The 11,869-nt window shown below is 53.3% G+C and overlaps 1 long non-coding RNA gene across 3 annotated transcripts; it reads right to left on the reverse strand.

The window, feature by feature from the left end:
• Positions 1 to 1,102: 1,102 nt before the first annotated feature.
• LOC309444465 lies at positions 1,103 to 9,046 on the reverse strand. Of its 3 annotated transcripts, none has more exons than XR_014185041.1 (3): positions 6,033 to 6,210; positions 3,027 to 4,047; positions 1,103 to 1,721 (listed from the first exon to the last, which is right to left on the reverse strand). It is a non-coding gene; the product is annotated as an uncharacterized lncRNA (long non-coding RNA). The 3 variants fall into 3 exon arrangements; XR_014185042.1 differs by lacking the exon at positions 1,103 to 1,721 and adding an exon at positions 8,968 to 9,046 and having other exon boundaries at positions 3,198 to 4,047; positions 6,033 to 6,197; XR_014185043.1 differs by lacking the exon at positions 1,103 to 1,721 and having other exon boundaries at positions 3,198 to 3,587; positions 3,802 to 4,047; positions 6,033 to 6,206.
• Between the last annotated feature and the right edge of the window lie 2,823 nt (positions 9,047 to 11,869).

The raw sequence follows: 11,869 nt of genomic DNA on the forward strand, positions 1-11,869 counted from the left end.
GCAGTGGCAGGCAGCAGCGGGCAGTGGCAGGCAGCAGCGGGCAGTGACAGGCAGCAGCGGGCAGCAGCAGGCAGGACCTGCCTGCCCTCACAGGGCTGCAGCAGCGCCAGGTCCCGCTCCCAGCGCCGGTCTCAGCTCAGGCACTGGTGCTGAGCTCTCAGCCCTGGGCAGTGTCCCCGTCCCCGCCAGAGAGGAGCTGTGCCCCGAGCAAGGGCGAGAGCCGGGGGACAGCTGGACGCACGCGCGGGTCCCCGGCGCTCTGCCGCGCTGGGTCCCCCCCTGCCCAGCCGGGCTGGCTGGGGACGCGCAGCAGGAGCAGCCGCGGGTCAGCGCTGCCGGGCCGTGCGGAACAAACGCGCTGGGGGAACAGGGACCTGCGGCCATGGTGCGAGGTCAGTGCTGCATGAGAAGGGAACTGAAAACTCCTCAGCTTCCCCATCCTCACCTCGGTAGATCCAGGCCCAAAACACAGGACATGGTGCTCTCTTTTAGCCCCCAGGTGCCATCTTTATTAATTCTCAATTAGCCTAGCATTTTATGCAAGACTTGCTGCCATTATAAGCTTCCAGCTCCCCCACTGACTATGTAACACCCTGATTTTTCCAGCTCTTCCTCCCAGCGCTGATCTGCTCTGAGGAGCTCTGGCAGCTGCCTCAGAAGCCCTGGAGTGGGGTGAAGCTGCCGAGGAAGGAGGTGACGGGAGGTGACGTGGGGCAGCAGGTCCCAGCCAAGCTGCCACCTCCCATGTCACTGCCTCCAGCCTGGGCAGCACAACAGCTCCATAGGCAGAACAACAGCGGGAACACAAAAAGCTGCTCTGCAGTGCCAAGGTGGTTGTTTCTCCCTGTGCAGCAAATATGTGATGATTTTTTTAGTTTATATTTTTGGCATATTTGGTAGTAAAACCTGCTGGAAAGAGAACATTTTTCTTTTGAAAGTCACAGAAAGCTTGCTGTGCTGTATCACCATCAACTTCTCCTTCACTTGCGCTGGCCACTCACCCGGGGATGTGACTCATCTGCTGAGCGCCAGCTCTGCTCCAGCACAGCAGAAAAACCTCAGCTTCTGCTCCGAAACCGCTCTCCACAACACACACTATTTCTGGTGGCCAGCACAGCGTCAGGAGACTTGCAGCTCCTCTGGCTTCAGAGCAGCTGGAGTTCCCGCACAACAGAGGGGAGCTGGTGGCTTTCACCTTTTCCAGGCTTGCCCTGGTCTCCAGAGCCATCTGAACTGGCCATTCCAACCAGGACAAGAGAGCAAGTCTCAGAGAAGCTGGTCCCACCAAAATGTAGTATTTGGTAAGAAAGGAAGGGGTTAACTTCCTTCGCCACCTAGAAGGAACCGGGTGGGAACGGGGTGTGGGTGTTTAAAAGGCAGAGGGGCAAACTGCACTGAAAGTACAAACTGGACATGCACGAGGAAACCATGATGAAGAACACAAATGAACACTTGGCAGCCGTGGTGCGGAAGAGTTCAGGTGTGCTGAAACTTGAGGTGTGCGAGGCCGGGAGGGGCTGGGGCTGACCTGCTGCGTTAAGGATCCACTGGGCAGAAAACAACCCTGAAATAACACATTTGTTCTCTTTGAAACTGACCTCAGTGATAAAGATCGGGTGATGTCTGTGAGTCATGAGTAGGTGCTTGAGAGAGACCACGGGAGTGTGAGTCATAAGGACCCTGTTTGTCCCCAAGTGCACAATAAACTCTTCTGATAGGATCTGCTCAAAAAGCAGAACACAATCTACTTAGGCAATGAGATACATTCATTGGTCCCAACTTTGTACAAATTCCAACTTCTTTAAAATATTTAGCAAGAAATCGTTGCAACAATCCCCCCCGACCCCCCAGGTTAGTATTCTAGTTTATCAATATTCTAAAACATTGCAAAATTTGTTCTTGGTACTGTCCTAAACCAAGTTTTCAGTGTTCGGTGATTTGTCAAGCAGGGCTGGGCACTCCCCCGTCATCCCCTCGCCCTGAGATATCTCAAGCTGCAGGGCTGATATGCTACAAGCCAGTAATTAAAAGTACTTACCAACCATCAGATCTTCAGGTGGGAGAATTTAAAGGGAATTACTTTAGCTAAATATCAGAGATGCAAGAAAAGCAATAGGCAACCTTGCCGCGAGTGCTGACTAGGAACAGCCATCCAAAACCAAGGAGTCTTCTCCAAACAAGTTTTCAAGGAGAAGCAGTAGACTCCATGGCCTAATTTAAAAACAGATTGAGCAAACATGCATTTTTCATGGGCTCACGGGATAGAGGGAAGTTAATCAGCAGCCTGATTAGTTTGTACTCCAAATTGAAGTGTCTAAAGAAGAGATTCTGTATTATGGATAACGCTGCCCTTCCCCGTGATGTTGTGATTAGAGCTGCCAGAATCCTTGTTAACTGAGCAGGATTATTAATTAACAGCAGGCTAGTTAATGCTGTGGAAGAGAAGAGCATTGTCTCTGGCTGCAAAGAAGGAGCCGGCGCTCGGGTCCGTGCCCCAGCACCACTCGTGCGCAGCTTCGGCGTCGGGAGAACGCGACCGGGCGGGAGGGAGAGCGGGGGCGGATCCAGCGGCGCTGGGCGCGGGTGGGACGGGCTGTCCGGGGCCCCGCTGGGGCCCGCAGGGGAGCAGGACTCGCTGCCGAGCGGGACGGAGCCGGAGCCGGAGCCGCCGCGCTGCTCAGCAGTGCCTCGCTTGGGGTATTTGACAAACTGACACTCTCGCACTGAGTGTCGGACTCAGCTTGTCAAATACACGCAGCGCGGCACCGCGCTCGCTGCCGGCCCCGCGCCGGGCGCCGTCCTGGCGGGGCTGTGGGAGAACGGGGCTCAGGCTGCTGGCAACGTCAGAGGCTTTCTCCAGTTAGCAAAAACCGTCGTGATCCTCCTGTAATCCCCCCTCCCACGTTTTTCTTTGGGTGAGAACCACACAGCAGACGCTGCCTGCTGCTGAGGAAAGCACCCGCTACGTTAATCCAAAGGCTGAAGTTCTGTGGAGCTGAAAGTGACGCTGAGAGCTCCAAACCCACCTTCTGCCTTAGCTATACAGCTGCATTGGTAGCTTGAAATATTGACAAGATGTCCATGCAAACACTCAGCACAACGTCACGAAGAGCAATGTCTCTCTTGACACCGAAAGTCTGGACAAACACCCAGAAAACATATTGCAGGGCAGCAGTTTTGCAACCCTGTGGGGTCTGGCAGCAGACGGGTCACAAAGACACCTGGGTCCTTGTCTCGGGTCTGTCAGTGTGGTTGGCCAAATTACTCATCTTCCTCACTGAACTCTGCTGTACCATGAAAAGTGAAAGATTTTTAACAAGCTCTGAATGGTTTGCATGTTTTTTGCTGATGTTATTAAAACAGGGATGTGCACTCTCTGCCTGAAAACAATGTGAATTAGACACCACACAGTAATGAAAGCACAGCGAGGAAAGAAGAATGAACCTGTCAGCCCCAAAAGGTGTCTCAGCCACATCCAGGTGTGATGGGGGCTGCATGAAGAAAGATGGAGCGGGGTCTTCAGCAGGTACCAGTGCCCAGACTTCCCTCAACCTCAGTGCTGATCTCTAACAGTGGAACATGTGGCCCTAAGACAGAAAAAAGGAGAAAAACAAAAGACAAAAACCAAGATGGCACTGCTTCTGCAATTGCAGCTTAAAATAATCCCCCGTTGTGGCTTTCTGAGTGGAAAAACAGCCACTTGAAATGTTGTCAGCGACAGATAAGAGGAGGTACGCAGTGGAGATAATTCTATCAGCAGATGGGAATGGAGCTCGCTACTCCACCCCATAATGATAGTACCTGATATGAAAGGATTTGTCTTTGTCAGAGCTTCTGCTTTCAGGCTGAAGGGGCTATTTCCAAGTAAAAGCTCAGTGTTGTAAAGCAGACTGAGCAATCAGCTGTGGGCTCTGCCTGGAAAACAGAAAGAGGTTTTCTTCTTGCGTTCCTCAGTCAGTCCCTTATCAAGGGCACGAAACGCTTCGGCTCTGTCCCTCCGAGCTGCATGATATCTCTCAGGTGTTTCTACAGGGCTGTCGGATTGCTCTGCAACGTGTGATGAAAATAAAAGTAAAATTATTGGGTAGACTTTAATATAATAACAGCACTAACAGAAGTGTGGCTGCGTGGTTTGCACATGCTAAGATGCAGGCTACAGCCGTTTCAAGACATGCACCTACTACGCAGGGTTTGAACTGGAATCAACGTCATCTCTGTTCTCCACTTGGTGAAACCCAAATCACAGCCTGGATGGAAAGCAACAATCACCAGATCCGTGGGCAACGGGGTCTGCTGGATCCCTGCCCGTCAGATGTGCTTCCCCGGAGCTGGAGCCTTCCCGACGAAGAGCAAAGCGCTGCAGCTCTGCCCGTGGGGACTGCGCAGCATGTCCTGCTCCACGGAGCACCCTCCTGCGCTCCCAGCCCTGCAGCTGCTGCTGCCACCTTGGCCTGGCACGGGTTGGAACACTGGGCTCGGTAAGGCCCAGCCCATCTATCAGGCAGGCTCCAGCGAAGCCTGCCTCTGCAGCCCAAAGGCTTTTGCTTCATTGCACGCAAGCTGGACTTGTATAACCAAGCATAGTTCTCTGTAGCACATCTGCTGACTTGAGTGAGACAGTTACCAATACAGAGCCAAAGCCAGAGGCCAAATGGTGCAGCCAATTAATGACTCCTGCTCCTTAACGCTTTCCGCGGGCAGAGGGACCCTCCTCAGCAGCACAAGGATCTCTGGTTCCCCAGCACCAGCAGAGCAGCAGCAGCTCAGGGAGCCAGTTTTTGTGACACCCTTGTCCCTGCCCTCATTGAAAGCAGGAGCCTCCGGCGCCAGAGCAGCTGGGACTCTGCTCGTTACCCCAGCCCAGCCTTCCAGCTGCCCTTGGGCTGCAGTTCACAGGACGGTGCGGCGAGCGGCTGCCCTGTCCTAAGGAAAGCTCCTGGAAACCGTGATCCGGCAAGTACGGCAGCTGTCCCAGCTTTGGAGAGCACCCAGAGCCCAAAGTGCTCTGGTGACGACTGTCCCTGAGCAACTGCATGAAGCATAAAACCAGCCACACGTTCCCACTGCCACCATCTGTGCGACCCTGTCACCCCAACAGCCCCGCAGCCCTTCGTACGCTGATGGTTGTTCTTTGGTTTTGTCACAAGACTAAAAGCAACGTCTCCATCCTGAGCCCAGGCTGGATGTCCCCTCTGCCCAGCCCTGCTGGAGGACACCAACAACAAGTCATCTGGAGGCCACCGGCCACACGCCCCCGCAGCCCCGCACTCACCTGAGCCCCCGGCCCCCCGTGCGGACTCCGTCCCTGCTCCTGCTCACACCCCAGTGCCCAGCAGAGAGAAGAGGGCTGCAGGAAAACCTTTGTCCACCATCCTGAAGCCATCAGGACAGCGAGAAGGAGCTGAAGAGTGCTCTTGCACTCAGCTGGGACACCAGCTCTCCCTGGTAAAACGCTCCTCTGCCCTGCAGCTTCCCCTGCTCTCTGTGTGCTGTCTCACCTATGACTAATTTAGATCAAGATCGCCCTACTGCCAGCAATTCGTGCGGTGTGTGCGTGCGAGATGGGGGAGCAAGCTCACATGCATCCCGGTACCAAGCAGGGCTACGTATACATTGCTATAGCTGTTAATCGTAATTCATCCTCATCAATGAATCATGGTCCCTGGCTTGGACCAGCAGCGTTTGCATCCCCAGACCTGCCCTCACAAAGCATCCCTGTCCCAATCCCACCGCTTTCCCCTGAAGAGAGACACCAGAAAGCTCTTCTGGCTCAGGCAGACGTGGTCCCGGTGCCGAGGGACGCAGTCCCAGCCCCAGCTGGCTTCGGTCCCCCGCAGCTGGAGGTGTGACCCGGGTGGGGAGGACAGCTTTCTGCCTTGCCAGGAACGCGGACAGCCCGCGGATTTTGGTGTCCCAACCCCTGTGGTCTCTGAGACCTCCCAGAGGAGAAACAGGAGGTGACCCCATGGGACTGATCCTCCCCCGTCCCCAGACACCCCTTCCAGCGGGCAGGATGGGGACCTGGCACCTACCGTGCTGAGCCAGCCTGGTCCCGGGCGGGCAGGGCTGGTGGTGCGGGGCCAGCGTGGCAAGAGGCCAGTGGTGCGGGGCCGGGGCCTCGCCGGAGGAGCGCGGTGGGGGCAAAGCCCAGGCACACAGCTCGTTTTTGAAGGGGCTGCTCCTCCTTCGAGAGGAAGCTGCGAATGGGGAAGATAAGGCTGAGGTTAGATAACAGGAAATGTCTGGATGCGAGTGACAACACATCCAGGTTGTGAAAGCGCTGTCCCCATCCTGCCGGGCGGGCGGGAGGCCTCTGCGGGAGGGCAGCGCCATGTCAGGCTGCGTGAGCAGCCGCTCGGGCTGCACCAGGGCGGCCACCCCACAGAGACCTTGGGATGCTCCTTGCAGGACCATTTTCTCATTCCCAGCATCCAGCTCTGTCCTTCCTTTCCAGCTTTTGCCTCTCGGGTTTTCCGTCCCCGGGCTCCCGGCTGCCGCCCGGCTCCGCAGCCAAACCCCGCAGAGATGCTGTGGCGCTCGCTGCCGGGCCCTGCGCTATCCCAGCAGCTTTCTGGTACCCACCAGCACGCTTGGGCTGCAGCCGCGTGTTCTATTATGTTCCTGCAGCTCTGTCCGCACCCCTGCTATGGAAAACACTCCCCTCTGCCTCGCGGTACCTGCTCGCCGGCTCCCCGGAGCGCTCAGCGGCTGCTCCCACGCACACGAGTGGGGCCAACCTCCCTGCGAAAACAAAACCTGGCCCTTGTGCCCCAGGGATAGTTAGATGATGAGGAATACAGTTACTGTCCAGTTCCTCTTTCATCTGCCTGTGTTTTAAAATATACAATAAAAGAGGAATGGAAAGGTCTGGGTGGTTTGGTTTCATTTTTTGCTTTGGTTTTAATTGGGGCAAAGAAGTAGGTTTGTTCATGTTGTTTGTAGTGCATTTTTTCTAGATCTTCTTTTTCACTCTCCCCTACTTGTACCTAAAAGCCTTTGAAATGGGTGAACTTCCAGATCAAGGCCTATGGAAAGAAAAAAGGGCAGATGCTTTATGTCCATTCTTGATGGGGCTGCAATGCAAAGTGCTGACAAACGTTTGGTCACTCTCACTGGAACACCAGTTGGTGACGAATTAAAAAAAACAAAAACAAAGCCCACAAAACAAAACACCACAAAAAACCCCATGAGTGCCTGAGAACACCCAGAGCAAATACCACCACATGTTGTAACTTCTAAAAACCCAGATTTGAATTTGGATCCAAAATCTTCAGTCCACATGCACCTCGAGCAGAGGTCTTCTCAATTATCTTCTCAAACAGCAGCAGTTACCTGTGCAGCTTCCTTCATTTTCTGCTACCTGAACAGAAGACGTGAACTAATGACTCCCTTTTGCTAGTTTCTACACTGTTTGCAGTATCATTGATAAAATACCGCAGTTTATTTCTGATCTTGCTCACATATCATTACACCTATGGGACGGCCTGCACTGTACTGGAACCAGTGCTGATGTACAACAGTGCAGGTCAGAATCGATTCAGGCCCCCAGGCAAATAAACAAGCTCAGGACTATGTCTATGTATGCAAAATGCATACACCATTAACATTCTTCCATTAGGAGAGCAAGAACATGTTGATGTATTCCTCCACAAATTAAACTGACCTGAAGGAACTGCAATGCTCAGAGCAAGATCGTCTTCATCCTCACGGCAAACATCCCCCCCCCGCTCTGAAGTTCACTGTCGAAACGCGCTGCATTTGCTACTCAGGAACTCACAGCGGTCAATCAAAATTATCTTTTTTGGTCGCTGCATCTCAAATATGAATTGTGAAAAGCATCCAACTCGGATGCCCGCACACAGGGTATGAGATCTGCAGACAGGCTGGTGGGTGAGAGCAGCCTCTGGCAAGGGCTGTGGATCCCCGGCCTCGGGCTGCGGATCCTGCAGATCGGGTCCTCTGGGGCTCAAGAGTTTAGGGGTCTCTTTACAAGTTGGGTGATTTTGTCTTGCTTATTTTTGTGGCTTCTGGCCACAGTTGGTAGCAAGCCTTGCAAGTCTGGGATCTGAGTCACGCAGAAAAACACTCCCCTGAGGTGGCTGCACAAACTATTATTGACCTTACATGTCCAGGGCAAAAAAGAGACTAATAAAAAACAAAACCAAAGGAGTAATGAAACTGAATCAGTGTGAAAAGCAGCAAGAGCCTTGCACACCCAACAAAAAGGCCCAGAGCATGTCTGCAAACCTCCCGTTAGAGCTGAGGTTCTTCCCTGTCACCCTGCACCGAACCCCTCACCCGCATCCCACGGCACCATCCAAGCCAGCGGCTCAGGCTCAGCTCCGTACGGCAGCGGGAGCTGCAGCCCACAAGGACTTGCTGGCGCCGTGCCCGCGCAGACCTGCGCCTCGCCGGCCAGCACAGCGGGAGACCGAGCGTCTCCTCCTGCGGGACACCCGCCTTGCTCTGCACAGCCCTATGGGCCCACGGAGGTGTTGGAGACAGATGTTCCACAGCGAGCTGATTTCCTCCATGGTTTCCAAACGTCACCAAACTACCCCACTCTGTGCAATAGCCTCAAAATTGCACTCAACATTTCCCAATCGAGCCACTTTTTCAGTACGTTTGCAGCATGCAGCTCTGTGGCTTGCTCTGGGAGGAGGAGGAAGGGAGGTAGAGAAGCTGGGGGGATTACAGGCTGCCAACAGGTTTCTGCATACCGTTCCCCAAACCGCAGCACGTTACTGGGGACCGGCTTGCAGGCTGAGCTGTGCACGGCGGAGGGAGGCACTGGGGAGATGCTCCCGCAGCCCCAGCCCCTCAGCTGGGCACGCGAGGAACCTCTGCAGCCACAGCTGGGGCAGAGACGCGGCTCCCGGCACCCGGCTGCTGCGGGCAGGGGCTGCGGCGCCAGCCCGCTCACCGCGGGTTCCTGCACCAAAACGCACCTGGGCCGAACCCGGCCACGCTGGCTGCCCGGCTCTGAGCACCCCAGCACCCTGTGTCCGTTTCCACTCTCCCCCTCACTCAGAAGAGACAAACCAAATCAACACCTCGTGAGGAGCCTCCAGTTGTGCTGCAGTGACATCTCCCCTCCTCCTGTCCCCCAGGGCTGAGAGGGGCTGGACCACAGAAAACGGAGGATGTTTCTGTTGGTGGTTGATTATGCATTTGTCACTTTTACTTTAGACCTCTGGTTAAGAAATAAAGAGAGTGGGAGAAAAAGACAGACGCAACCCAGGAGGTTTAAAGCTGGTTTTCAGATGGACGGTGACAGATAAGAAAACCCCACTAACTGTCACAGCCATTGAATGACCCAAAAGACATCCTGTACAGCACACACTATTGACAATACAATACCAGTACACAATGAACAATAGTAGTGTTAACACTGTAATTCTAAGGAAGCAGAAATACAGCACCAGCCAGAGGGTTGCTTGGCTTCATCCATATTCCATCTCAATTAGCACATCTAGGTTTGTACATGAGTAGAGGAAATCCAAACTTCCTTTTGCTTTCCCCAGGTCTGCCACCCCTGTTCAGCTGAGTTCTCCGTTCACAGCTGCTGAGTAAGAATCACACCCTTACCCAGAGGTTTTGTCTCAAAATAAGCTCATATTGCAGCCATCTGTCTCCTTAACTCCAGCACATCACTGAAAAACAAAGCCATATTTTCCCGTATTTATTCCCTCAAAGGCATATCTTTTCTCTTGCAATAATCTTGTTATGTGCCCAGGCAAGGAGTAAAGTCCTGCTCTGGGTGTGAAAGATGGATGAGCTTTATCTCTTAAAGAAATCAGTAGCTATGGATCTGCACTTCGTTCACTGCAGATGCTAATACAGTTACTCCAAAGACACTATCCCTGAGGAACAGAATCCAGCCCCGGAACACTGGAAAGAGCCCTGGACTCAGTCTGCTGGGTTTGTTTGGGTTTGGAGTGGGGGTTGTTTTCGCTGGTTTTCTTTGTGTTTGCTTTGGTTTTTGTTTTTAACAATAATATTATTTTAACCAGTATTTAAGTTGTCAAACATAGGATTATGCTGATTCTTTTTCACAGACAATGAAAGCAGAAAGCGACTCTGCTTCTGGTGCTAATCATTGTCTTTTACTGACCATGCTAAATTACTTTTCTCTGTGTATTACGTTCAGAAACCAGGTATTAGACAAGTTTCTCTGCTGCCAGTCTCTGCAGATGTTATCGAAGGGATGCCCGGGGTACAGAGCGCTGCTGGTGGTGCCAGGGCAGAGCCAGCAGAGGCCGCGCGGCACAGGAGCGCGCAGGACCCGCGCTCGGCAGCGGGCGGAGGTGCAGGGTCTCATCCCGCTCCCTCGCTGACGCGGCCATTGCTGGCAAAAGCAGTTGGCAAAGCCAGGGAAGAAAAACACATCAGGCCTCAAAGTTCAGAGATACTGCTGCTGAAATGCTCCCGAGTCACAGATAACTGGAAGCGGGACTGCACCACAGAGATACCAGCTGCCCCGTCCTTCCATTCTTCCCTTGGCATCTGCTGCTGCGCACCCCAGGCGATAGGATGCGGGTTGGCCGGGCCCTTGTCTGACCCTGGGCAGATGTTCTGCTCTTCGGTTAAGCCTCAGAAACAACTGCAGAAACAACATGGGACCAACAGTACTGGGAATACCTACGATACCAAAATGGTGTGGTTATCAGCCCTGCAGCCACCACGGCATTGCCAAGGCACTCGCACTTGCCCTTCTCAGACCCTCGGCTTTGGGCTTCCGGGAGGAGGCAGATGTGCAGCTTATCACCCCCCCTTTTACGCACAGAGGTCATTTCAACACTGCTGCCTCTGCTTGCAGAGTCACTGTCGTAGGGAAGCGTGTGACCACCAGGATCCAGCTCGCATGCTGTGTTGCTCAACAGTGACAGTTGGGTTTACATCAGCCACCAGCCTCTGTGGCAATGAAGTGCTTCCCCAAGCCCAGAGCTGCTCTTCAGCTGCAGAAACCCTTGTAACAGAACAGAAGGGGGTTTTGCTGTGCGACATACACCTGTCTCAGTGCAGGATGTACCACGCTGCTGGGGCTCCCCGTAACCATTGCATCAAATCTCTCCCATTTGGACACAGAAGATCTTTGTAACTCTTGTCCCCAAAAAACACCTCTTACAGGAGGATGACCTGCTTCATCAGACCCCTTCACAGGGGCACAAGAACAGCTCAAAATTGCGAGGGCTGGTACAGTTGCCAACAAGCTCTTTAAAAGCAGAAGGCCTGTGTTTCATAAGCATTGCCCTGACTGCCTGCACTGATCCTTACCCTCCCCCAAAGAAAAACTCAACTTTGAAAGAGGATCACAGTCCTTATAACCTGGGCAGCCCTTTCTCTTCTTCTGAGGCTCTTCAGAGAATATTCACTAAATCATATACCTCCCCGCTAGAGCTGAGCTGGACGGACCCACCAAACAGACCACAGTATCTCCAACACAATGTATGTGTTTCCAGTCACATCTTTCCTCTTGCGATGGAGCTTTTGAGACACTCCAGAGCATTTTCCACTTCAGTGCAGTTCCAACAGCACACATCTTCCACTGCCCGGCTCCAGGTGACACTGCCCGAGCAGCGAGGCAGCTGAAACGCCAGCATGTGCTAACTGGGGATTTCTCCCCCTTTGCCAGAGCAGCTGAGTTGTTTGACATTCTTTACTCAGTCAGGTGTGAATTAGGGACTCCTCCAGGCAAGAGCGTGGAAAAATATAAAGAGAAGAAGTTCTGTTGAACTTGACAGCTTAATCTTATCCCAGAACGTGAACGCCGATGAGCTTTGAAAGCCCTCAGTCTCAGGAATTCAAATATATAAACCAATGTCTACTTTCAAAGCAGCTTATGGAACATTACACAAATCCAACAGAG

The sequence above is a fragment of the Streptopelia decaocto genome (assembly GCF_964273445.1).
Source record: "Streptopelia decaocto genome assembly, chromosome: 10".
Classification (NCBI taxonomy): Eukaryota; Metazoa; Chordata; class Aves; order Columbiformes; family Columbidae; genus Streptopelia; species Streptopelia decaocto.